This window comes from Hyaena hyaena, unplaced genomic scaffold (assembly GCF_003009895.1).
Source record: "Hyaena hyaena isolate Hyena2069 unplaced genomic scaffold, ASM300989v1 scaffold_31, whole genome shotgun sequence".
NCBI lineage: Eukaryota > Metazoa > Chordata > Mammalia > Carnivora > Hyaenidae > Hyaena > Hyaena hyaena.
The window spans coordinates 422,277-449,013 of NW_024080664.1; the positions used below are offsets into that span (position 1 = coordinate 422,277).

The 26,737-nt window shown below is 46.7% G+C and overlaps 2 protein-coding genes across 4 annotated transcripts in view; one reads left to right on the forward strand and one right to left on the reverse strand.

Annotated features, from left to right (window-relative positions):
* Positions 1-7,589, reverse strand: part of SEPTIN2 (septin 2) — a 34,741-nt gene extending 27,152 nt beyond the window's left edge. Inside the window, exon 1 of one of the 3 annotated variants that reach the window (XM_039228656.1) lies at positions 7,352-7,589. The gene's annotated coding sequence lies outside the window, so the exon portion shown is untranslated. Of the gene's footprint in view, positions 1-4,413; positions 4,483-6,994; positions 7,067-7,351 lie in introns of those variants that run through there. The other 2 variants (XM_039228655.1, XM_039228658.1) reach the window with 2 other exon arrangements.
* LOC120229557 (high density lipoprotein binding protein) overlaps positions 7,281-26,737 on the forward strand; it is a 65,275-nt gene continuing 45,818 nt past the window's right edge. Inside the window, exon 1 of the mRNA XM_039228653.1 lies at positions 7,281-7,392. The gene's annotated coding sequence lies outside the window, so the exon portion shown is untranslated. The remainder of the gene's footprint in view (positions 7,393-26,737) is intronic.

A 26,737-nucleotide genomic window follows, 5' to 3' on the forward strand; every position in this document is an offset into this window, starting at 1 on the left:
TCTTGCTTGCCTCCCCATCCCCCAAACCTTAACATTCCTGAAAACTGCACGCTGTTTCCCTTCTGAGTGGAAAATTTCCCAACCACCTCTGAAGACATGAGGCTCCCGCACCCCCATGCACGCTTTAACCGACGCCAACGGCAGGAGGAGTTGTATTACTTCACAGAAGATGCCAGCCTTCGTTCTCTCTCTTAGTGGCCCCTTGGGAGCCTTAGCTCATCTGCCCCACTGGAACAAGGGAGGCGGAGGGGAGCGGAGGGCTCCCGTGCTGGGTCTACGGCTGAGAAGGGAGGAGCAGGTAAGGCCTGGGCTAAGAGGAAGGCCAGTGACTGAAGAGGAGTGGACAGCTCCAAGCCAGGCCATGAAATTAAGGCAAAGGAGAGTAGGGACGTTAGGAAGAACAGAAGCAGGGGATGAATTCTGAAGAACCTTCTGGCAAGGAAAGGAATACAGTGCATCCTGGAAAAGCCTGGAGAACAGAATCCCTGAGCGTGAGGACCCCAGGAGTGAGATGACAAGTGGCCCCACCTCCCTGCCTCCAGGAAGAGCTCCACAGGCAGAGCTGCAGGAGGGGGAAGGCAATAATCTGAGCCAGAAAAATTAGTTAACACTACAATGAAGATGCAAGTATACTATTTAAAACTTATGAACTTAAAAACCATGATTTTTAAACTCAAACTTTGGTAGCTCAATTGACAAATGGTCACAATTGAGATTTGACTTGGAAGATCAAATATTAGAAAACTTAACACACAGGCAAAAATATAGAGAAGAAAATCATGGACAGTCTTGGAGGGGCGCTTGGGTGGCTCAGTTGGTTAAGCATCCGATTTCAGCTCAGGTCATGATCTCACAGTTTGTGGGTTTGAACCCCACATCGAGTTATGTGCTGACGGCTCAGAGCCTGGAGCTGCTTCAGATTCTGTGTCTCCCTCTCTCTCTGTCCCTCCCCTGCTCACTCTCTGTGTCTCTCTCAAAATAAATGAATGTAAAAAAAAAAAAAAGACAGTCTTGGAGAAACAATTTAGGCAATCTACCTTTTTCCCCCCAACTTTTTTTTTTAAAGCTAATCTATTTATCTTGAGAGAGAGAGAGAGAGAGAGAGAATATTCCAAGCAGGCTCTGCACTGTCAGAGCCTGATGTGGAGCCTGAACCCGTGAACTGTGACATCATGACCTGAGCCGACAGGTGCCCCTTTGGCAATCTACCTCATTAACAATAAGAGTTCTTGGAAGTGAAAAAGGGACAGAGGGAGAAAAAGAATAGTAATAGAATGTTTTCCTGAGAAGAACAAAGACCAGAGTCCATACATTCACAAACTCTCTGGAATGAATTAAGGTCCCTTGAATAGAAAGGGACATACTGGGAAAATTGTATTAATAATGCAGAATTTGTATTAAACTACATAAGAGTTGAGGGTATGAAGTGAGAACACAGAAGTAAAACATTCAAGAGGGAGATGTGAAGTGTCAGATGGAATGCAGATGGTCCTGGCAGAAGAAGGAGCTGACATCTTTTTTTCAAATACAGAAGTATGACTATAAGAGAAAAGGTAACCCGTTAAAGAAAAATCAGAGCAGAATCTCTAAATTAAGAGAAAAACAGGGAATAGCAACTTGATCAAGGCAGAAAAATTGTGGAAAAAGAAAAAATAATAAAATCAATAATTAAGTGGAAGAATATGCTTAAAACAAACTAGGAAAAATGCTGACAACAAAGGGAGAGGCTCAAACCCCCCCCCCCCCAAACCACAGAGCAGGAGAGCCATGCGGTACCAGCCTGGGTGAGGTTTAAGAACAAGATCATGAAAGGATAGAGAAGATACAACATTCCTAAACTTCTACATGCAAATCATTACAGCAGATGAATACATAAGGAAAGACTAAGAAAAATACCAGGTGACTTGGTAAAACTAAAAGACAAGCGGGAGACTTTAACAGCAGCCCTCAGAATGATGGATTCAGTAAGCATAACATGAGCAAGGGCAGGGGACAGAGTAATACAGTCAATAAATTAGAACTGACATACAGAATCTTGAGTTGAGAAAAGAAGAGCAACTAAAGAAAAAATTTTAAAATTACCATGTAACTACTATAAAGAAAATTTAAGCAACCCTTAAAATATATTTTTATAATTCATGTTCTCAACTCGTGATCCGTTAAAACTAGGAGAAAAAAAGATACAACTCTCCAGTATTTGGAACACCCCTGGATAACCCTTGGATCAACGAGGGTAACAAAAACAAAACCACAAGATATCTAGAAAGCAGGAGAAAGACAACGAAAGCAAGATCTATGGGATAAGACTTCATAGATTCAAACAAGGATTTGGGTTTTAGATATTTTCATATTAGAACACTGAAAACAAAGAAATTCGATTCTCACAATATGGAGAAATAAATGAAATAACTCAAGATCCATTGAGAACGTAAACAGATCCAAAAGCCAATTCTTTGAAACAAATTCCTCACAAAATTAAGGAAAAAAGAAGAGCAAATATTGAAAAAAGGTATAATCACAGACTCAGGAGATGTATATCAAAATGGTCCCAAACCTGAACATCTGGAAGAAACGGATGATCTCCTAGACACTGTAAATTACCAAAGTGGAGCCAAGAACTGGAAAGCCTGACTAGAAGAGCACTCAACAGCTGAATAAAATCTCCCAATGAAAACGGGGGCTGCCTGGGTGGCTCAGTCAGTTAAGCCGTAGGTTAAGCATCCAACTCTTATTTTCTCAGAAATTTTACTATGCAAGGGCTCCTGGGTGGTGGTTAAGCATCTGGCTTTTCTTCTCAGCTCAGGTCATGATCTCTTAGACCATGGGACGGAGCCCACATTGGGCTCTGTGCTGGCAGCGAGGGGTCTGCTTGGGATTCTCTTTGCACCTCCTCCGCTCAGGCGCTGTCTCTCTTTCTCTCTCTCTCAAAATAAACAAATATTGAAAGAAAAAAAAAAGGGGGGGGGGGAACCAAGACCAGACAGAATTAGAGCTGAGTTCTATCCAATCCCAGACAGAGAACACCCATGTCACTTAAGCCACCACAGAAAAAGGGAAAGCACTATAATTTCTTTTATGAGGACACTACAATTTCAACCGCAAATCCAGAGAGAGACCTAGGAAAAAATGCTGGCTAGATAGCAGTATGTCACTCTCACTCATGAATATAAACGCAAAAATTCTCAATGAAATATTTGCTAGCAATTAGGTTCCAGAAATACACCGAAAGCATCTACCTACACAAAGCTATTACAACAAACTAAAGGAAATAACCACATATGAGTAGATACTGAAAAGTCATGTGATAAAATTCAGCAACTAACTCTAATAAAAAAAACTCTAGGGAAACTGCTTAAATATAATCTAGGGTATCTCCAAACATTAATGTCAAATATTATTCTCAACAATAAAGAATACTAAATCTATTTAAATTACAATTACTAATTAGGCAGGGATGTCCGCTACCACCATAAATGTTTTAAAACATAAAAATTCCAAACTTACACAACAGAACAAAATCCCCACATACCACCCATCATCCAGCTTCAAGAATGATCAATTCAATGTCTGTTTCAAATATCCCCTCTGCCATTGTCCTCATCCCTGATTATGAATCCCTTATTTCTAAAAATACTTTAAAAAATGACAAATATTATAAGGAAAATGAACAAGTTTGGAATATAATACCCAGTCAGCACTTATATTTCTGACGGTCTCAGTTTCTGGTTGTTCATTTGCGTTCAGACCCAAGCAAGATCTTCACACTGCAATCTTACCATGATTATCGAACACTACTTTGACAAGTTTAGTGAGAATTCAGTGCAACAACAAAATCAAAAAACAACCTTTTTCACTGATAAGACTGAATACACAGAAAATACAAATAGTTCAAAAATTCCAGAAGATAATTTAGTAAGGTGGCTAGATATAAGACAGATATACAATAACTTTTTTCCATTGTAGTAATGAATATGAAGGAATGGAAATAGGGGAGAAATGCCATTTACAACGGAATTAAAACAAAAAGCAACCAAACACATAAGAACAAATTTAGAAAAAAGAATACAGGCCCAATGTGAATCAAACCATTTTTATTTCTCCCAAATTAGTTTATAAATGTGGTCCAATCCCAAGTGGGATTCTAATGTGGCTTTTTCCCTAATGGGCTGGATAAAGTGACCTTCAGTTCACAAGGAAGAATAAATACTTAAGGACAGAAAAGAATGAGCACTTGCCTCATAAGCTCTCACATGTGTCTTATTTCACACCAACCCGGTAGCACACAGGACTATCACGGGGGTCTCCTGTGGCCTTCCACAGACCTGCTTCTCACGGAATCCTGTGCCCCTGCCTGGGTTCTCACCCAGAAGACGGTGTACCTCCCGCCCGCCTGTGTTCGCCTTACCCTCTTACCCTGTTGAACAGGACTGAGGAGGCTCCAACAGGAGAAAAGGGGGACTGTCACTGCTCCCTACCAGTTTCCTGCTATGTAAGAGCTCTACAGATGCACAAATATGGGAAGATGGAGAATACCATTATTAGAACAGGTACGAATTCTTTAATTTGGCAATTTTTCTTGCCACATCCTACTTCTTTCATGTTCATTTTTTCCCTGAAATATAATTCGAATCCACTCTGATTTTCTAACAGTGTTAAGTTACAACTAACTAATATAAAATGAAAAGTTGAAAGACGAGTGTTGAACTTTTGAAAAACCAGCAACACAGGATGCCAAGCACTGTAATTAATCTAAACCACTGAGTGCAGACCACTGGCTCTCCTAAAGTCAATGTGGTCAAATGAAAATTTTATTCTTTTGGGTTGTGCTCATTCTAGAAGCTAGCAATTGTTTAATAAATATTTTTTCGTTGAACATGGCTTCCACAGAACAATACTCCCATCCCAATTCAGAGAACAAATCAAGTTTTCCAAAACAAAAGATGAAAAACAGATGGATAAAACTAGATTCTTGGCAATACACATAATTTTTTTTTGTTAGTGGTATTTATACTAATGGACTGTCCAACCACAGATATGTTATTCTTATTTTTTACATACATTACCCCAATCCTCAAGATGACCCTGCAGTATAGGACCCCAAATACCCATAATCTCTTATCCAGAGCTCTTGGAATGTTCGGCCTTCAGATTCTTTGGATTGGAGGAAGGTACTTGTACGGTATACACCACGACATCCTCAAAGGCTCCCAGGGCAGCACATTCCACAATCAAACCTATTTTCTACAGTAGCATATGTGACCATCAGCACGAAGTGGTACAAATACACACTATCAAATGGCTTCAACCCAATTCCACTGCCAAATGAGTTAAGACGTTCCCATCTCTCTGGGAAAAAAAATAAAAAACATCTTTTTTTTTTGAAGCAGTTTCTGGTTTTGAAATTTATAAAAGGACCTGAATCACACTTATGAATGACGACAGAGGGCAGTCCCCCCTTCCCTCCCCATTTCCCTAGGTCAGCCTGTAGCTCAAAAGCAGTCAGAATGCAAATACGATCTGATTGAGAAGCCCTTGTTCTCTACACTGGGCTTCTGTGTCAGTCGAGATATCAAAGCGGAAAACAGGAAAAAAAACATCAGACTCACCTTCACAGCCACGTCTTGCCAAGATTTGACAGAGCAGTACACACTGTGAGTGGGGGTGTACAAAGGGGCATACGAAGAAAAGTCCGAAAATAGCGGGACTTCAAGCTACAAGCACTAGACCACAGCTTTCGTGACCCCTGCGCTATCCGGTATCACTTACTAAAATATTACACTTATTTTGAGATGCTATGATTTGAGTCATTCAAGAAATACTTGAGAACTTACTAAGCACTGGTCACTGTGCTGGCCAACGCGGAAGGGTGAGAAGACACACATCTCCTGCCCCTCAAAAGACTAACCATCTAGGAGAAAGCTGCTCCAGAGAATAAAGGCTGATACCAGGCGCAAACCGAATCCAGCCCCAGGAAATCTACTCTGGGCCGGATCCTGAAGGACAGAGCAGGAGAAGGCGGGGAGGTAACTGGGTGTCGGACAGAAAGAAGGGTTTGGGCCAAGACCGAAGGGGACAAATACCCAACGGTTTGAACTGAAAGTTGAAGGCGCTGGGTCAGGAGCCTGTGGAGCTGAGGAAGAGGGCAGAGGAGGCAGGGGTGGTGCTGACAAAAATGAGTCCAAAAAGGTAAAAGGTGGCCAGGTCTTGTGGGTCCCGCGGCCACCCGAGCTGAGCTTCACTGAGAGCTACCTACGGCAGCCACAGGTCGCCTCCTCTCAGGCCCCCGGGGAACGGCGGCCCCTCCCCCCCGCCGTCCTTCCGCGTCTGGCTGTCCGCGGGGCTGGGACCACCTCCTCCTCGCCCCAGCTCTACTCTGCGGACAGGAAGCGCCCGGAAACTGAACAAGACGACGAGGACTTGTTGAGCCTTACTCCTGCTAGAGGACGGCGGGGCGGACAACGGGACAGGCCCCGCGACAGAAACCCGCCCCACGGGACGCAGCCCGGACTCGCCCTCCCCAGCCACGACCGCCAGCGCCCCAGGCCCACTTTCGAGAGAAATGTCCCGTGTACTCTGCACAGGACGAGCAGGGAGTCCCCGGGTTCTTCCAGGACACATCCCGCCGTGAGGGCCCGAGAAGGGCCGGCGACCCCAGGGCGGCCAGGGTGGGGGAGGGCCGGCGACCCCAGGGCGGCCAGGGTCGAGGAGGGCCGGGGACCCCAGGGCGGCCAGGGTCGAGGAGGGCCCGGGATCCCGGGGAGGAGGAGAACGGGGAAAGGTGAGGGAGGGGCGGGGAGGCGCTCGGGAAAGTCCACGAGCGCCGAAGAGGGTCGGGGACACCAGGCCTGCCGCCCCTCCCCCACACCATAAAAGCCGCCCCGCCCGCGCGCCATCGCAGCCGGTCGACCGCCACCCCGAGTCGACCCCCAACGCCTCTGCTTCGGTCCGAAGCTCACGCCCCCGAGGCTGCGGGAACCCACGGCAAGACACTCACCGCGGAGGAGCTAAAGAACAGGACCTGCCCGACCGCGCCGCAGACCCGCCCAGCGCCCGACGTCCGCCCGGGCCCCGCCCTGCCCCGCCCCGTGAGCGGATGGCGTCATCACGTCGACCCGCTCCCTTGCCAACGCTGTCCTCGCCCAGGAGCGACCTGGCCTCCCTCCCCACCCCCACTCGCCGGCTTTCGAGTGCGCAGGCGCAGACCCGTCCGCGGTTTCCGCCTCTGCGCAGGCGCCGTGCCCCTCCCACGGCGGTTGGCCATATAGAGGCTGGGGGTGGGGGGGGAGGTCAAGCGTAGCCTCTTCTCCTTTACCAAGATGGCGGCTTGTCCCTGTTTCGCCACAGTTCCAACCTTATGAGCTTGGTTTCCTTACGCTGATAAGAGTGGAGCAGGTAATGTGAGTCTTTGCCTTGTGAGTACCTAGAGTGGGGGAAGGGCGTCTCTTTACTAGGAGCTGCTGAGGAAAAGAGAGGCGGACAGGGATAGGGGCAGGTCACGTCACGGTAAGACTGCGGAGCGACCACGGGGCTGGAGCCTTCGCCTCTGGCTCTCTCCTCCGGGAAGATGGCGGCAGCACCGAGTTGGGACCGCCGGAGCGGGACAGCGGAGGGTACTGAGAGCGGCCGAATGGGGCTGCTCTAGCCCCGGGCCGCCGTCGTCTCGGTGGTACCGGGGCCTCGCTTCCATTGGCTGCAGCGGGTCACGTGGGCCGGCGGGCCTGTGCGCGGACCATCGAGTTGGGCACCCGTCCCTGGGGACGTGGCCTTCGTGCGCCGGCGCTGGGGCCTGCGCCCCCGGGGAGGGTGGGGCGGGTGCGGCCCCTCGCGGTCTCCTTGGGGTCTGGTCTCGAGGTGAGACCTGGGGCGCGTCCCCAAGCCCATCGCGGCGACGCGGCTCGGGGACGTGAGGGCGACCCGCCCGGCCCCGGCCGCATCGGCCCGGGTGTCCTTTCTCCCCGTGGGCGGTCTGCAGGCTCGCAGCTGTCCGACCCAAATGCCCTCGCACAGGGCGCATTTCTGCAGGACCCCGACCGAATGTAGACTCGGTTGCTGAGACTCTGATGGGCGACGGCACAGTGTTGGGGACGCCGGGGGGTACCGAGAGGGCATGTTTGCCACCATCGACTCGGAAAATGAGAGAGTCAGACTTTGTAGGAGGGTTTGCACGCCGTGTGCACCCAAAGAGAAAATCTCCCCGTGTATTGTTTAGAAAACGATCTTTGTGGTCAGATGAAACCTCTAGGGATGTAGGTGAGTGACATCTCCAGTAACAGGATGACTTGTCCTTCAGTTTTGAATTTGGTTTCTGTGTCCTCAGTTTCCTGGCTACTTTAAACCCGCAGGCAGTGACTTCCCATTTGTTTGGTGTCTGCTTAAGGACAGTCACTTTCTTGGCAGGTAACTTTTTCAAGGCCCTATTAGGACAGGGCACGTCACAAGTAGGATTTTGTCTGAAGCAACTGGTAGTGCTGTGCTACAGAATAGCCTTAACGTTCACATATGAAGTCAAGCCTGGGGTATTGAAACATTGAGTGAAATCTAGTGCTCAGGTTCAGATTTTGATAAGTTTGAAAAATAAGCACCCCAAGCTAACCTCGTTAAGTACGTTGAATATTAAGGTTCTTGGAAGCAGTGTTTTAAAGTGGTTGAAAATGTATTTGGTTAAAAATGGCTTCCATCACTTGAACTCCCAGTTCACAGTCTGAAACCTCAACCATCAAGCTTATCACGAGACTTCTAGGCTAGGGAAAAAACGGAGTACGCCCCTTCAAGTCTTGAGGGAACAACATTTGAAAGCCAGATAAACAGTTTACAATGAGGATTAAACTTTGCTTTCCTGAACTACTGTCGGATCTTCTGTGTACCAAGCACTGTTGATGGAGTTACTTCATTTTCTCTAATCCAGTAGGCCTCACCTGGGTACATGTACAACGAGTTTAAGGAGAGTGCTCCTATGGTGCCATCAGCCCACATTCCTGGGCACCTCTAGGGCCAACCCCAGCTGGATCTCTGTCACAGAGCCCTTTCTCATGGGCCAAGCTCCACCTCTCAGCAGCCTGATGGGAGAATTTCTTCTTGGATCATCGAGTTTTATGTGTTTCTTTTCCTTTGGTTTTCTTGTTGGGGCTTCTGGTTGTGTGACGTTGGCCTCATGACATCACTTCTTCAGCAGTTCAGTTCAAAAACATTTATTGGGAATTGTATGCCAGATACTTTTAAGGGTTCTAGGGACGTAAAGGTTAAGAGGATACAGACTTTTTTCCTTTCCTTAAGCAGCTTATGGTCTGGTATGGGGGACTCACTTGTAATTAAGTTAGGGAGTTTTAAAGGCAGCAGTGGAAATATATACAAGGTATAGAGATATGAAAGAGGAGGTGGTAGTTACCTGTTGAAAAGTTTTTACAAAGAATGTGGTTCTCGAACTGCGTTTAGAGGATGAGAGTTTTCCCAGAACGAGGTGTTCTACACAGGAAGACTAGCTTACGCCAGGGGGGTGCGTGGTAGCCATAGTTGGTGGCACAGACGGCAAGAGGTGGAGAATTTGAGAATTTGGTATGCTGCTAATAACATCTCAAGTGGTGGAGGGCCTGCCTGAGGGCCTGTTGTGAAGGACTTTATGCCCTTCATTCAGCTCAGTCTAGGACACTCTGACCTGGACAGGATTTCAAGTGATTACGTTGTCCCCCTTGATGATTTATATGAGCTTTAGTTACAGGTGGATGAGAAAGGGGCTCCATTAATGCTTCCCAGCTGAAACTTGTTTACGTACCAAAAGGGTTTGAGCAGAGAACACACTTTTTGAAGTACGAAGCAGTACTCGTGTTTGATAAGGGCCATTCAGCGTCCACCCTTCCCACAGGGCTAGACATGATCCCTTTCCTGTTAAAAAAGAACCAAGCTCCTGGAAGAAACCCAGCACACAACTGAGTTCTCAGTTACCAAGTTATGGTGGCAAGAAGTCCAGCATGCATATTGGGAAAGTTTTTGGCCAAGTGGAAAAACAGCCAGAGAGCATCTGTGAATCAAAAAGCCTTTTCCCTTAAGGTCTGAGAACACCACAACATTCAGCATTTGAAAACCAACGATACCAAACTCTTTTCATTAGTATGACATTTAAAGAATTGATTACACAAGTTACTTTGGGCTAAAGTAAGTTTGTGTTTTGTGTGTTTTTGTGTGTTGTTTTATAGTTGTAAAATCAGAGACATTTTAGAAGTGATATCCTTAGGAGGCTGTTCCCCCAGGCGTGTGGAAGCTCCTCGAACGCTGCTAGAGACGAGGCAGACGTATGGTCCCAGACGTGTCTGGGCATCATATTGTCTTAGCCGTCTTGATGCTTGCCATTAATTTAGTAGCAATACGTTGTGTGTACTCTGCCTTAATACTTTTTATTGGCGTTCATATGGGTTTTAAAGTTAAAAATGAATTTTATTTCAAATCAAGGTTCTATCTTCAGGTAGTTTTAAGAAGGAGAAATAGGGCACCTGGGTGGCTCAGTTGGTTGAGCATCTGACTTCAGCTCAGGTCATCATCTCACAGTTTGTGAATTAAAGCCCCGCATCGGGCTCGCTGCGGTCAGCCCGTCAGCACAGAGCCTGCTGTGTGTGGATCCTCGGTCCTCCTCTCTCTGCCTCTCCCCCGCTTGCACTCTCCCAAAAGTTTAAATAAATATTAAAAAGAGAGAGGGAGAGAGAAGGAGAAATAAATGCCAAAGGGCTTGTGAGGAGACACCGGACCTCCTTCCGTAGGCACGCGCACCCATCTCGCGGCGGGACCCTTCGGTCTTTGCCTCTGAACAGCACGTGTGCTTGCCTGCTTGGTTACTGCTCTTCCTCCCGTGCTCTTTGCACACCTTGTCTCCTTACTTGACTCAGAATGGGTATGAAGTTTCTAGCTTTCTTCCACTGCTGTGCCTTTGCAAATAAAGGCACCTTTAGTTTGGTTAGTCCGGTGTTCAGTGTTCGAGTTATGACTCCATAGTGCCATTCCCAGCGAGGCAGCTGGTGTGACGGGATGGTTGTCCTTTCCTGGGTCAGGTTTTGTTTTTCCTGAGGTTCTTGTGAGTTTTACTTGTTTTTTGGCGTGTTTTAGTTTTCTGTGTATTTGTCATTAAAATTGAACCCCAAATTCAACAGTTGTCTAAATTTCTTTCAAGAAATAGTCTTTTTTATCTGATGAAATTCAGTATTTCATTAGTCTCCTTTTGAGTAACTCTCCCCCAGGCCCCCATCTGCTGGGATCGTCCTGAAGATCTCACCGCCCACTTGCCTTGGGTCCTTGGTTTCCTGGAACCTGTATCTCCGTCTCTCTTGACTTCTTACCCTCTCATTTTGATGGAGCACTTCCTCAAGGAGTTGCCTGGGAACAGATGCACGGGCGATATGTTTTCAAAACGTGTGTGTCTGGAAAGTGCTTCTACCCATGCACCTGAGGGAGAGTTGGACACCTTTTGCTCCGTCTGTCTTCCAGGATTGTTGCTGAAGGCTTCACCCATTCTGATTCTAGGGTCTTCATATGTGGCTATTTCTTCTCTGAAGCTTAGTGCATTTCTCTCTCAAGTTCAAAACACCCAGTGCAGCAATGTCCCTTGGAGTCTGTTTTCATATAATGTCTTGCCTTACACTTTAGGTTACTTTATTTGGAAACTTCTTTAACTCTGGCCATGTTTCTTAATTTATTGCTTTGATTTGTTCCCACTTGCTTTCTCTTTGTAGAATTAGACTATCGTACCTTCTGGACTGACCCTGATTTTGCTTAGGTTGTCCACCTTGTTTCTGGAACGTACTCTCAGCTTTATTCTAGACATGCTGTTGGGTTGTTCTCACTTTATTTCCCTAGGAGTGTTCTCTCAGTGACTTCTGACGTCCTGGTTTTATTTCGTAGCTGTTGTACCTCCGCTTATCTCTCAGGACATTCCTGACTTGAGGTTTTCTTTCCCTGAAATCATGGTTTACTTCAGGCTACTTTTTGTTGAGGTTTTGGCTTTCGTATCAGAGCCTTTCTGTGCTATCTGGGGATATTTCCCCTCTGCTCAAGCGTCAGTAGCTGGGACTTGCCAGCCGTGGCCATCGCTGCAGAGGCACTGGCTGGGCCCTGGCCTTACAGCACTCTGTTGGCTTCGTTCTCTCTCTCCAGATTCTCCACAAAAATACCTTCCGGCCTCTTGCCTGTGTCCAGGGGGCCAAGTAAGGGAGAAGACTACAATCTTAGCAGTAACTACACGGACAGACTCACTTCTGTGTCTTCAGAATGGTGTCTCACCCGCCACTGTAACCCGTAACCCCAGTCCAAAGATTCTAGTTGCCTTCCCAGGGGGAAAATCATAGCCTTTGACCAGGGTGTGAAAGGCAAAAAAAAAAAAAAAAAAGTCCTTTTTAATAGTATTTTCTGATCATTTTTCTTTCTGGGTGCCCATCAGCAATGTTATTTTTAGCTTCCAACTTGAATTTCACCTACATTGTAATTCTTCTGTTCTTTACTACTCCTTTGTAGCCTACCTGTGGGTTTTCCTTTGTCTTACATGTGTGCTGAAATGCCCTGGCAGAAAAGAAGAGATGAATAGGTCAGTCTTATTTAAATGGTCGGGAACCAAAGAAAAATTTCAGTTTTGCTGATGTCAGAGAATTGACATTGATGCCATATTTCTCCTAGAAATTGGAAGAAATAAGCCTGACCATTTTAGTACCAAGTGTGAGGGGGCCATGTGTACTCAGGTGTTGTGGGATATAAATAATTTGGCTCATTGGGAGGGTAGTTTTACCTCTCCAATGACTATCCATGCACCCCCTCTAATCTTATTGAATTTGTATGAATTTTTCCTATAGAGGTGCTGGCTCTAGTGAGCAGAGGATATTTTTTCCAGCACTGTTTGTAATCAGATATACACATAAGGCATGCAATATCAGCAGAAAATTTGTGTTTTCATTCAACATGCAGTTGTTAACAAACGGGAAATTTGCATGTAAACCTTGGAAAGATAACCATGAGGCATTTTATTTTTTTTATTTAATATTTTTTTTAAATATTTTTTTTATTTATTTCTAGGAGAGAGAGAGAGAGAGTGTGAGCAGGGGAGGGTCAGAGAGAGAGGGAGATACAGACTCTGAAATTGGCTCCAGGCTCTGAGCTGGCAGTCAGCACAGAGCCCGATGCGGGGTTCGAACTCACGAACCGCAAGATCATGACCTAAGCGAAAGTCGGACGCTTAACCGACTAAGCCACCCAGGCGCCCCGCCGTGAGGCATTTTAAATGACATTAAATGTAGCAGGTGGTTAAACAATGTGTATAATGTGACATTTTTATTTAGATCATGTATTAACATAGCCAAGAAAAACCCTTAGATAAAACAACTTTGGAGATATTTCTTAGAGAAGAATCATGAGAAATTGCCAGTTTTATGTTATTTTATTGTAGTTGTGTTTTACAATTGTTTTAAATGATTATTTCTTTTAAGAGTGAGAAAGAAAGCACGAGAGGGGAGAGGCAGAGAGAGTGAGTGTGAGAATCCCAAGCAGGCTCCACACTCTGCACAGAGCCTGACACAGGGCCCAGTCCCATGACCACGAGATCACGACGTGAGCCAATGTCAAGAGTCTGTTGCTTCACTGACTAAGCCACCCAGGCACCCCCGTGTTCTACAATATTTTCATGATGAAAGACCTGTTCCTTGGTAGACCAGCACTGTGGCAGGCTCGCCGTAGTGGTAATAACACCAGTGTTAACATAGCCTTCACGGCCCCTGCCCGTCCTCTCCCAGGCTCTGTCATGGGTGCAGGAACTTTTCAGGAGGCTGAGCTGCACCCTGAGACCCCGCCGTGAAACAGCAGCTTCATCTGGAGCAAGGAAGTGGGGAGCCGGTATTCAGTAGCAGGTACCATTTGGCAATCAGTATGGATTTTTTTTTTTTTTTTTTTTACAAATGAGTGTTTTCTGAAAACTTATTTGTATGAATTGATAATTTTTAGATGTTGCTGAAGGTGGACCTTGTGAGACATACCAGCAACACTTGTCCCTTAGTATAGATGGTGAGGCCTTTGTTATTTCTGCCCGACTGGACAAAGTGTTGGGACATTTGTAAGGTGAGGGAGGTGGTCCTCACTGGACGGGCAGTCAGGAGGCCTGGACTTTTGTTTGGGGCCCATTCTTTTTTTTCTTTTCTTTTTTCTTTTAGCTTATTTTTCAAAAAATTTAAAAAATGTTTGTTTTCAAGAGAGAGACAGAGAGCATGTGCGCACGCACACACCCACAAAAAGCTGGGGAAGGAGCAGAGAGAGGGAGGCACAGAATCCGAAGCAGATTCTGGGCTCTAAGCTGTCAGCACAGAGTCCAATGTGGGGCTCAAACTCACAAACCGTGAGATCATGACCTGAGCCAAAGTCAGATGCTTAACTCACTGAGCCACCCAGGCGCCCCTAAGTTTATTTTATTTTGAGAATACTCTGGTTTCTCTTCAGATCGCATAAATCTTCCGCCTATTTTATTTTGAGAGACCCAGCAAGTACGGAAGGGGTGGAGAGAGGGAGAGAGAATCCTAAGCAGGTTTGTGCTGCCAGTGCAGAGCCAGATGCAGGGCTCATGAACCTGAGATCACGACCTGAGCTGAAACCAAGACTCAGATGTTTAACCTCCTGAGGCACCCAGGTGCCCCGGGGCCCATTTTTAACCGTTCTTAATCACCCTTATGATTATGGTGTTTCTTGACTTGTAGAACTTTAGCTTCTTCTTTTTAAAGGTAAGAAAGCTGAATCTGGGAGGTTTTGTTGTTATCCTTCTGATAGCACAGAACACTTGATCAACTCCTTTTATCAGAAACTCAGTTTTCAAGTTTGGAAGGATGGCACTTGGAGCCGATAGTCACTCATTTAGTACATTCTGTGATCTGTGTCAAGGATGCACAAGTGATAGGAAAGCTTTGCCTCGGAGAGCTTTCATTTGTTGATGCCTGTGCAACAGGCTCCATGCCCTCTATTTCCAGCAGTGCTTTAACCCGGTGATCGTGGACCCCAGAGAACATCTGGCGGTGTCTGGAGACATTTTTGGGTGTCATGACTCGGGTGCTACTGGCATCGGGTGGTTAGAGGCCAGAGGTGCTCAGGGTCTTACAGTGCCCAGGAGAGCCCACGACACACAACTGTCTGATTGAAAAGGTCAGCAGGGCTGAGGTTGAGAAGCCCTGCGTTGCAGGTCAGTCCTTAGAAGGGTTCTGGGCTGTAGCCCCCCAGGCTCCGTATTTCAGTTAAGAGTGGAGGCTGCCTGGATGAAGCCCCTTGCACGAGTAGCTGATTTAGGGCCACATTGCCCGCACTGTTGGAGCTCTCACGTCACAGATCTCCAGGAGGGTGATGGGAATAGGCAGTCCTCAGTGAGCTTATTCCGTGCCCTCAGTGGCGGGGCACTGGGGACGAGCTGGCGCAATCGGTGGTGATACCACCGTTGAGAGCAGCTCCTTTTGACAGGACAGGAGACGGCGCACAGTCAAGATTGGTAATTATTCCATCCTTGTCTTTGTCCTCAGTCTTAGAAGTCTGACGGGTGTAAATATTCAGCCTCGACCTATTTACCTGTTGTTTTCCTTCTGTCTCCAGGGCTACTCCAAAGCTTGGGGCTGAGAAGGCAATACCCTGTCCACACTCTTCTAGCCTAAGAGTGGGGCCATCCAGGCCTTTGCGGCGAGATAGACGGTCTACCCTGAAATAAATACTAAAATTGTCTTGCATCCCTTAGATTTTTGAATCTCTTTCCTGGGTTCGGTCATCAAATGTTAATTTTTTTACCAAGTACATATCCATCGGCAAGTTCCGGGTAAGGAAGTGAAGTGAAATGGAAGTTCCACTCCTAGAGTCGGCAGTCGTGCAGGGCCCGTCTCTGCGGTAACCTGCAGACAGCTGCCGTCTGTCCCGTCTGTGGCCGCCGTGAGGGATCAGCTTTCTTCTCTGGACTCCTTCTGGACTGGCGATTCCATCCCGTTCGAGCAACCCAGCCCCGCCGCCTCGCTGACGTCATCTGGTGGGTGCGCAGGCCTCGCGGAGTCCGTCCTCTCTTGGTTGCACCTGCCCCGTCCCCGTCTGCGTTACAGGATAAGCCATCGATAGGCTTTTGCTTGTTTTGGCTCCTGCAGTGCAGCGGAGTGACGGGTCGTGGCAGGCAGCCTCTGTGTGCTTTGAGGGAACGAGCAGGCAGGGCAGCATTGATCGCTAAAATGGGAATATGCCGAACGCTTGTCTTTCAGTAACTTTTGGTGAGTTGTAGTGGGCTGCTGAACCCAGAACAGCTTTCTAGACTAAGGGATACGCTGGGCAGAGCAATAAGCCAGTCCACAGGCCAGGTCCCAACGTGTTGCTCTTGTGTTCCTTGAGCTGCTGTTGAATTTGTGGCCTCCGCCAACCGCGGAGCAGATTTTTCCTGAGGTTTGGATGTGCTTGGACTAACAGACTGCTGTGATCCAAGAGCATTCAAAGCATGTGCCTTCTCCAGAGAAGCACAGCACCACGTTTAGGGGCCGGCTGCCGCCTGGCCTCGTGTTCTGGCGTAAAGCCGTCTCCTTTTGCTCGGCTTCTAGACTGTGTCCCCTGTCAGCATTCGTTCCTTTGTGTGAACCTTCTGGCGTCTGAGCTTAGGCGTGCGCATGGAGCTGGGGACCACATTTATAAAGCAGAGCAGTAATTCTTGGCCTTGCTGTGTCAGGTGAGAGGGAACCCTGTGAACGTGGCTCAGCTCGCTCTCTCCACTCAGGAGCAGGACACTGTCTTCCCAGCAGCAAGGTTGGTGGTGGCAGTGCTTAAAGCTTCTAGATATAGCTCAGGCTGGACCAATGCTACTTTTGGTTTCGTTCTGGAGAGGCGAGATAACTTGAGCCAGGTGCGTTCAGCAAGTATTATCATTTGCCGCAGAAAGTGTTGTAGAAACGGTTTTGCCGTTCAAGGGAGGCTCTGCTGTGGAGCTTGCTGGTGGTGTGGTATGTCAGGCCTTTGTGCATCACCAGGCCTGTGCGGCTGAAGCTCAGTAAATGGGGCTGGGAGGGAGGGCACTGTGGGCCAGTGACTCCAGCGAGGGGCCGGGTTCCCCCGATCCCTGGTTCTGAGGCACCCACGAGCCTCTGGGTGCGTATGGTTCCTGGGAGCGGGGATCAGCTGCGTGCAGGTGCCATGATGGCAGCTATCTGCATGGCAACCGTGCCCAGCCCCCAGGAGGTTTGCATCTGGAGGCTCCGGAGAGAGCTGGCCTCCAGAAGCAGCCTTAGGGGAAGTGGCGAGGCTGGAGAAAACACCCTTATCCCCGAAAGGCCCAGATCTCACGGCACAAGTAAAGGTGGGGGGGTGGAGGGGGGAGAAAACAACAGTTGTGTAGAGTTAGAAGAAATAATTTTGGAAAGGAGGTCACGTATTTGGCATTTCTTTTGCTGTTTTTAAGATTTGGTTGAGGTGAGTGACTTGCCGAGAGGCGTTTCTGCTGCTCAGGGCTCCCTCGGTGCAAAATGTGTGGTTTCTGATTCCCTGTCATAGAGAGTTGAAAACTTTTGGTTCTCTGTTCAACTCTTTCTTTAATATTATAATTTAAAAAAATAAGAATAAGAGGAAAAGATAGCCCTGCATGAACCTTTCCACCTTTCTGTTGTACAGTTCTGACCGTTGTGAGCCGTGTTACTGATGGAGCCGTGTTGTTCTTCCTGCTGGAGAGAGAGTACTGACCCCTGGACGCCAGGCATCGGGCGAGGGAGTGGGCTCCCGCTCCTATGTGATGTGCTCTCTATTTTCATAGATACTTAGCTCATTTAGGGCTACCTTTCAAATGGAATTGCTGAAGTAGATGCACTGTTCTGACTTTTTCTGGTAAGGAGGAGATTAGCTAGGTAGGCCTAAAGTACCAGCTTAAAGCAGCGTGTGAGGTCAATTTGAAGAATACGATTTTTTTCTTTTGAAACAAGGCTTCTATTTTGATACACTTGCTTATGCTGGGAGCTGACTTGCCAGCCCCTGAGACCAAAGTTCTGTGTTGCTTTTGTCGCCCGCCAGTGAGCTCAGCAGTGCTGCCAGGCTGCCTGTGCCCAGGGCCCCGTGGCTCCCAGAGCTCAGCGCAGCGACGTCTGGGACGTGCAGACAAGCCAGCTGCAGCCAGAGCGACCCATCGGGCTTGGGGCTTTCGGGGCCCCTCCTTAGCTTATACAGGTGCTGGAGATGATCACCATGTCCCCTTGAGATCGGTAAGTGGGACTCTTTTCTGAAAAATTGGGCAGACAGAGAGCAAAAGACTGTTTTGCTTGAGGAGAGTCAACAGTTGATTTGTAAAAGTGTGAAAGACCAGTGGCCTTTGTTAGTCGGCCTCACCTTGCCCTTGGGTGGTTGAGGTTTCAGGTGTGCTTCATGCAGGTGATGCTCCCGGGCCGGAGATAGCCCGTGTAAACCTCCAGCCTTGCCATTTCTTTGGAATGCAGGCTTGTTGGTTTCGGGTTGTGCTGGCAGTTGTAGGACTGAATCCTCAAGGAGAAAGTGGCGTGTGCAGGGTGCAGGAGTGGTCTGGGGTCTATCCCTTCCGCCGTTGCCACCGGAGCTGACATGAGTGACGCTTATCTGCTGTCGCTTGGGCAGGGGCTTTACTGAAGGCTGTAGCCTGGCTAACCGTTACTTGGTAAGAATATTTTAAAAAATTGTTTTTCATATTTATTTATTTAGAGAGAGAGTGAGCATATGTGAGCGGGGGAGGGATGGAGAGAGAGAATCCCAAGCAGGCTCTGCGCTGACAACGCATGGGGCTTGAACTCACAAACTGTGAGGTTTTGACCCAAGCCGAAATCAAGAGTCTGACACTTAGCTGACTAAGCTACCCAGTGCCCCCTTGGTAAAAATATTTTAATTCCAAAATGTACTTTTTGTCTGTCTGATCTCCTCGCCCCATCCTGAAGTGGTTGGGGTGCGTGTGTGCTTTCCTCTCCTTTAAACCATTGCTAAATGACACGGTTGCTCTCCTCAGCCAGCCATGGCCAGTGCTCCTTTCACATGACGTGGCTCGCCCCGTCTGCTGCTGTCTGTGGGTCTGTGGCTGGGGTTCCCAGTGCCCGCTCAGATGGGGCGTTCTGTGCTTTTCCCTTGTGGACGTGGTGTCTGAGGAGCGTGAGGAGCCCCGAGGGGCTCTTGGCTCCCATCGGGGGGCTGGTGTGGGGCCCAGGCTGACCTTGCTGCTGTTTGGGATGAGCAGCTGTCCAGGTCTCAGGTTGTGCCATCAGCAGCTTCCCTGACACTTTGTGATGGTTTGAAAATCTGTGTTTATCAACTTAGAGAGGATGATGTCTATCGGACGTCAGTAAGATGGAGGTAAAGCTTTGTCGCGCTACATAGAAGGTGAGAGAGAGATGCACCAAGCCTGACAAATTAAACATGTAATCAACTTTGAATTTGAAGGATCAGTGTCATTTGTTTATTTAGAAAATAAGTCATTTATTTACCTATTTATTTTCAAATTAAAAAGTAGTTCCAGTTGCACCTGGGTGGCTCAGTGAAGCGTCTGACTCCTGATTTCAGCTCAGATCATGCTCTCAGGGTCATGGGGTGGAGCCTGCTTGGGATTCTCTCCCTCTCTGCCTATGCCCCATGAGGCCCTGCAAGCACACTCTCTTCTCTCTCAAAAAATAAAATTAAATTTTAAAAAATTTACAAAGTAGTAGTATTCTCCATTGAAAATTTAAAACTATCTTACAGAGGAGTTGTAAGACTGGTACAAAAACACTTTTTCTTAACTATTTGAGAGTAGATTGGGCCCAGGAATCCTCATCACCCTTGGATATTTTGGGGTGTTTCCCACGAACAGGACACTCTCCTTAACCACGATACAACCATCAAAATCAGGACGTTAACAAGAATGCTTTGGTGCCTTCAGACCCATTCACATTTCACCGGAAGAATCCATTCAGAAGCACACAATAACATTTCATTGTTGGGTTTCTGTAGTCTTCAAACAAACATTTATGGGGCGCCTGGGGGACTCAGTCAGTTAAGTGTCCAACTCTTGACTTCGGCTCCGGTCATGATCTCATGGTTCTTGGGATCAAGCCCCACATTGGGGCTCTGCCCTGACAATACAGAGCCTTCTTGGGATTCTCTCCCCGCCTGCCCTTCCCCTGCTCGCTCGCTCTCTTCTCTTTCAAAATAAAACAAGCTTTTAAAAAACCCTACAAACTGGAACATGATTCCATCTTACCTTGGCTTTCTTGGTCTCATCATTTAATGAGTACAGACACTTACTTTGTAGAATGGCCCTTGGTGTGTATTTCATTTTGACTAGGTTCAGGCTTGGCAGTTTGGGCTGGAATAGCACAGAAGGAATTCAGGGTTTTCTTTGCATTCTGTCAGATGGCACACAAGTTCACTTTGTCCCATTACCGGGGATGCTCACTTCAATCGCTGATTAAGGTGGCGTCTGCCAAATTCTCCATTGTGGAGTCTGTGTCATTAGTAAGTATATGGTGGCGAGATACTTGTGAAGCCAAGTATTTGTTCCTGTCAGATCTTCATTTTGGTTATGTATCTGTATCAATATAGGCTATAGCCATTGCCCATTTTATTTACAGTATCAACCCTTATCATCAAAGTTACTTACTCTAATGTTCATAGTGACTAGGGAGTGCCTCCTTAGAGCTGGCTCCTGTGTCCTTTTTCTTTTTTTCTTTTTTTAATGTTTTATTTATTTGTTAGAAAGAGACAGTGCGAGCAGGGGAGGGTCAGAGAGAGAGAAGGAAACACAGAATCCATAACAGGCTCCAGCGTCTGTCAGCACGGAGCCCAACGCGGGGCTCAAACCCACAAACCGTGAGATCATGACTTGAACCGAAGTCGAACGCTCAACCGACTGAGCCACCCAGGTACCCCGGCTCCTGTGTCCTTCTGAAGCATCCCCATTATTTGTTTAGAACTTGCTTTTTGGGGGGCGCCTGGGTGGCTTAGTCGGTTAAGTGTCCGACTTTCGCTTAGGTCATGATCTCGCGGTTCGTGGGCTCGAGCCCCGCGTCGGGCTCTGTGCTGACTGCCAGCTCAGAGCCTGGAGCCTGTTTCAGTCTGTGACTCCCTCTCTCTGACCCTCCCCTGCTCACGCTGTCTCTCTCTCTCTCTCTCTCTCTCCTAGAAATAAATAAAACTTTAAAAAAAAAAAAAAGAACTTGCTTTTTGGTACAGCAAGACACTCTGGTCTCTTTGTGTACTTTCCCTGCCCCAGACCTGGAGTCAGCCTTTTTCCTCAGAGACCGCCTTTTATGGCAAGTGGCACTCAGGCAGAGTCTGAACACCGGGTAGGTTATTGTTGAAGTACTACCAACCCCGGCTCTCTTGGGATAGAGCCACAGTGTGTGTGTGTGTGTGTGTGTGTGCGCGCGCGCACGCGTCCACACACACGTATCCACAGGTACATAGGTGCACATGTGTGTGTTTATAACAGTCATGTCTACTTTTATCTCTCAGTTGCAAAACATGAGTTTTTCTTTCTATTGAAACACACGAGTTCATTCCGATACTTCAGCTCCAGTCTCAGGTGTGTTGGTGTTCACCCCACCTTCTCCCTCTCAGACTGGTAGTTGTCTTTCCCAGCAGGGATGTTCCTTGATGCCAGTGTCCCTTTAGTGTGTTCGCTTATTTGAGGAGTCAGCCCTGTGTGTGAACAGTCTCCTGCACGCGTGTCTTCTGCCGTCCTCACCGCCCCCGGCCTCTGTAACGTTCCCTTCTCACGGAAGTGGCCTCCTACTTCACCTGGGCTTTGAAGACACCAGTGCTGTGGACACCCTCTTACACAGAAGCCCGTAGCCTATTTTTAAAAAATAAAGCCCTGTGCATTGTACTGTTTTTGGCCTCTCCAGGCTGTTACCTGAACTGTTGTTTCGCTGCTGGAGATCCACACACCTGCTGCGTGTTTTGGACACGTCACCAGGGAGTTGAGTTACCACTTGCTCACCCATGCACACTTGTGTTCTTTCTAGTTCTTTGCCTTTGACAGTGCTTCTGTGAGTTTTCTTACAAGGTTACACCTTTGCCTTCTGCGTTCTTCTGCCGGTGTTTCTGGAGAAAGGCTTCTTTGAAGTGTGACTGCTGAATCGGATTGTGTGTATGTCTCTTCGTGGTGTGTTTTTAAACTGCCTTCTAGTTTTACATGTCCTCAACAGCCGAGGAGCCTGTTTTTCTTCACCATTTCAAAACTTGCACCACTCTTTTTTTTTTTTTTTTTAAGTGGGCTTCATGGCTAGTGTGGAGCCCAACAGGGGGCTTGAACTCATGACCCTGAGATCAAGACCCCAGCGGAGATCAAGAGTTGGATGCTCAACTGATTGAGCCACCAGGCACCCCCTAAAATTGCACCACTTTTGCTCATCTTTGTTGATCTCATAAAGTAAGGCTGAGTGCAGATGAACATCCGTTCATGTTTATGTGCAGTTTGTATTACTTTTCTGTGAGCTATGTGGTCACGTGTCCTAGCTGCTGAGATGTTTGCCAAGCAGAGGACTCTCATTTGTGTCCTCACTTGGCTATTAGATGATCTGTGCTATAGAAAATTCGTAACCTCTTTTGAGGGTCGAATGAGTCAGTACCTTCCTTGACGGTGTCTACAGTATGTATCCTCAGTAGACTTTTGCACCCCCAAATCACGGGTTTTTCTCTTCACTCTTTTATCTCCCTAAGGCTTGGATTTTACTGTCAGATTGCTAATGCAGCTGGAACTGATTTTGATACACAGTGTGAGACCATCTCATTTCCACAGTGTGGAAATTTGTTATTGTCACACTTCGGTTTGTTGTTCTCCTTTCTTAGTAACCTGAGAGGGCACTTGTGTCAGACGGTAAACACACAGTGCTCATGGGTCTGTTTTATTCATACTTTTTCCTCTTTGTTAAAAAAAAAATTATGTTTTATTTCTGAGAGGGAGAGAGACAGCATGAACAGGGGAGGGTCAGAGAGAGGGAGACACAGCATCCGAAACAGGCTCCAGGCTCTGAGCTGTCAGCACAGAGCCCGATGCGGGGCTCGAACCCACGAACTGTGAGGTCCTGACCTGAGCTGTGGTCAGATGCTAAACTGACTGAGCCACCCAGGCGCCCCGACTTTTTCCTTTTTCTTAACCAATACCAGGTACTAGTTACTATTGCTTTGTTGGGTGTTTGGCTAGTCTTAGGTGAATCTCAACTCTTTTTTTTTTTAGGTCAACTAATCTAGGCAGATTTTAGGTGGATTTGGGAAAAATCCAAAAAAAGAAAAGCGCCTGGGATGTTGGATTCGTTTCTTAGGGCTGCCCTAATACGTTACCATAAACTTAGTAGCTGCAAACAACACAAATCTATTCTCTCACAGTTCTGGAGGTGAGAAATGTGAAATCTGGCGAGGTCTCTGCGGGCTCTAGGGGGGAAGCCATTCGTTCTCTGGCTGCCTCTACACTCCTTGGCTTGTGGCCACGTCACTCCAGTCTCTGCCTCCGTCTTCTTATAGCTCTCTCTGTGTGGGGTCTCTCTGCTGCTCTTTTATAAAGGCACCTAACAATGACATTTAGAACCTGCCCAGATCGTCCAGGGCTGCCTCCTCAAGATCCTTAACTTAATTTGGAAAGACTGTTTTTTCCAAATAAGGTGACATTTATGTTCCACATATTAGGAGCTGGTGCCCCCGGGTGGACATTTTCAGTTTACCACAGATGCTCCCGGGCGTCTCCTTGAGGGTGTAGATGAACTTGGAGGGAACAGACCTCTTGTGAGAAGTCTGTTGAACTGAGACCTGGCATCACCTCCACAATATGGGGCCTTTAGTGTGTGTTGTGTGTGTGCTTGTGTGTGCCTTGTATGGCTGACGTATTGAGCTTTACTGTAGTTTTCCTAGCTTTTCAGTACAGTAGAGGGGGACTGCTAGACAGATGGTCATCTGCAAATAGTGACGTTTGTCTCTTTGCTTAATTACGTCTCCTTAGGTTGCATGTTTTACAGTCTGACAATAGTAGATGTCCTTGCCATTTGGACACTTAGCTTCACACTGAACATGATATATTTTACCTCTCGGAAATATTCTTCATATAGCCATTTCCTTCTATTGCTTATGTTAAACTCAATAGGAAGCAAGGAACATATACTGTATTTCCTCATTTTGGGGGGCATTTTTTAAATGATTCTCTGTCACAAATACACAAATATACATATATATATATATATATTCTCTTTTGTATGTATATATGTTCTCTTTTGAACTACAAATTTGAGAAGCTTACACTTCCTGATACTGAATCCTTAACTGCATCCCTAGAACAGACCCTTCTTAGTCATGGTGTCTTTTTCTATAAACTAAGTGCTGGGTTTATTGGTTTTGGTGTTTTTGTTGAAACATTTTCATGTTTGTAAACTGGTTTGTAGTTAAGAGTATCTTTCTCCGCAGCACCCACTCTTTTTTGGGGGAAGCAAACGGTGCCTTGATTTGCCGCTGGGGCCACCGTTTTCACCATGTACAAACTGATTTGGATGAAGGGCCCAGCTGCGTGGGTGGACCCTGATTGCCCGACTAATAGACATAGCCATCCCCTTGGTCCCTTGACTACAGTTATTGGTCCCATGGTGGGCTTAGAGCCCAGTTAATGCCAGTGAGATACAAAAATAAATTTATTGGGGCCCCATGGGGCAAAGAAGCTCTTACTTCCTTGGGAGCTACCAGAAGATATAATTACTGCCGTTTGTAACAGTTCTTATTTCAAAACCAAGCAAGGATAGTACTGTATCATTGTGAGCTCCTATTCTCTGGGTTCTTTTCTTTAAGACTAGCAAGAGTTAATTGCTCTTTAATTGCTATTTTCAGGGAAACTGATTTTGGTTTTGATTGATCAAGTCAGCCAGTTTTTGTTTTTGTTTTCTGTCTCACCAATTCTACTTTTTTTTTTTCTACTTCCTTTGATTTTCTCTTTCCATTTGACTCAAATACTTAGGTCATTTATCTTCATTTTTCCTTATAATGAAACTTGTATGTTTGATTCACCCTCTGAGTATAGCTTTGGGAGCATCTTTTTAAAGTTTATTTGAGAGAGAAAGAGAGAGAGAGAGAAAGAAACATAAGTGGAGGAGGAGCAGAGAGAGAGGGAGACACAGACTACAAAGCAGGCCCCAGGCTCTGAGCTGTCAGCACAGAGCCCCACGTGGGGCTTGAACTCATGAACTGTGAGATCATGACCTGCACCAAAGTCGGACGATTAACCGACTGAGCCCTCCGGGTGCCGCTTCAGTATTTTATTTCAAAGCAAATTTCAGATTTTGCATTATTTGTAAATACTTTGACATGTATTGTTAGTAGAGGAGGGCTTAAAGAACTCATAACTGACAAAATTCACTCTACGTTATTAATATCCTCCAAGATCTACTCTGTTTGGTTTGCTCTAAATGTCATGTTAAGTTGGTTTGAATCAAAATCCATTAAAACCCAAAGAAGGCCTTTCCATACTGCATTTTGTTGATGCCTCTTTTGTCTCTTTTAAAATATATAACAATTTTCTTCTCTTTTTTTAAATACCATTTATTTATAAAAGCAGCAGGGCCATTTGTGCTGTGGAATTTCCCACATTCTGGATCTGGTTGATTGTATTGTAGTATGTGGTGTGTTTCTGTGATCCTCTTATTTCCTGTAAACCGGTAGCTATGTCTAGATGCTGAATTTGTTTCAGGTTTGATCCCTGTCTCACCCCGGGTGTACAGAGTGGGAGGGAGGAGAGGTGTCAGGAATATACCCTAGATTGTGCTGTGTACCATATTGTATTATACCAGGAGGCATCATGTCTGTCGTTTGTGATATTAAAATTGACCAGTGGGCACTGTCAGCAGGCTGATTCCCTTACATTCTTTATCAACCAGGGATCTAATGGGTTTAATCGCCATTTTGCTTGTGTCCATTATTATTGGTGTATTGGTTTCCTTTCGCTGCTGTAACAAATCCCCACAGACGCGGCTAAAGTCCATCTTACTGGGGTGAGTCACGGTGTTGGCACAACCTCCTTCCACAGGCTGTAGGAGCGAATCGGCTAAAGTTCGCGATGTTAAGTTGGCTTGTGATTACACTTAGGCCCCACCTGTACAACCCAAGGTACTCCCCCATCTCGTGCTCTTAACCTAATTCATCTGTGACATTCACAGGCTTCAGGAGTAAAAACCTGGGTATCTTGGGGGACAGTGATTTAGCCTATAATTGGCAAGTGCGAAATGAAGATTTGTCGATTTCTGCATTTATTAGTTGGCGCTCTCCTGTGGGAAGGTGCCCCACCTCAGTTCTGACCCCTACAGTACAGTTCCTTCCTGTCTGTATCACTGTTGAGAACACGCCAGGACTGGCAACTTCCGAAGTAACAGCACTTTTGTGGCTTCTTTCTTCTAGTCTCATAAACTTACGGATATGTATATAGTTGTGTGTCAACCTACTTAAGCCATTTTTTTGAAGCTCGTATTATTTTGCCAAGTTGGCTCTGTGTTCTTTGCATGTGACCCCATTAGTCTGTAAGTGCTTCCTTTCTGCCACAGCAAGGTGTCCCACCTCGTCCATATTCTGTTCCCGACCTGAGATTTTTCTGAGGAGCCCTGGTTCCTTTTAGTGGCGAATGATGTTTGGATACCACAGTCCATGTGCTAGGTAGGGACACTCACTGCACTGTGTTGTGCTAACCGTAAACATAAAGCTGTAAGTTATTTTAGCAGCAATAATGGGTTTTATTGGAGAATCACAGAATTGCAATTCCAGACGTGCACGCTGTGGCAGA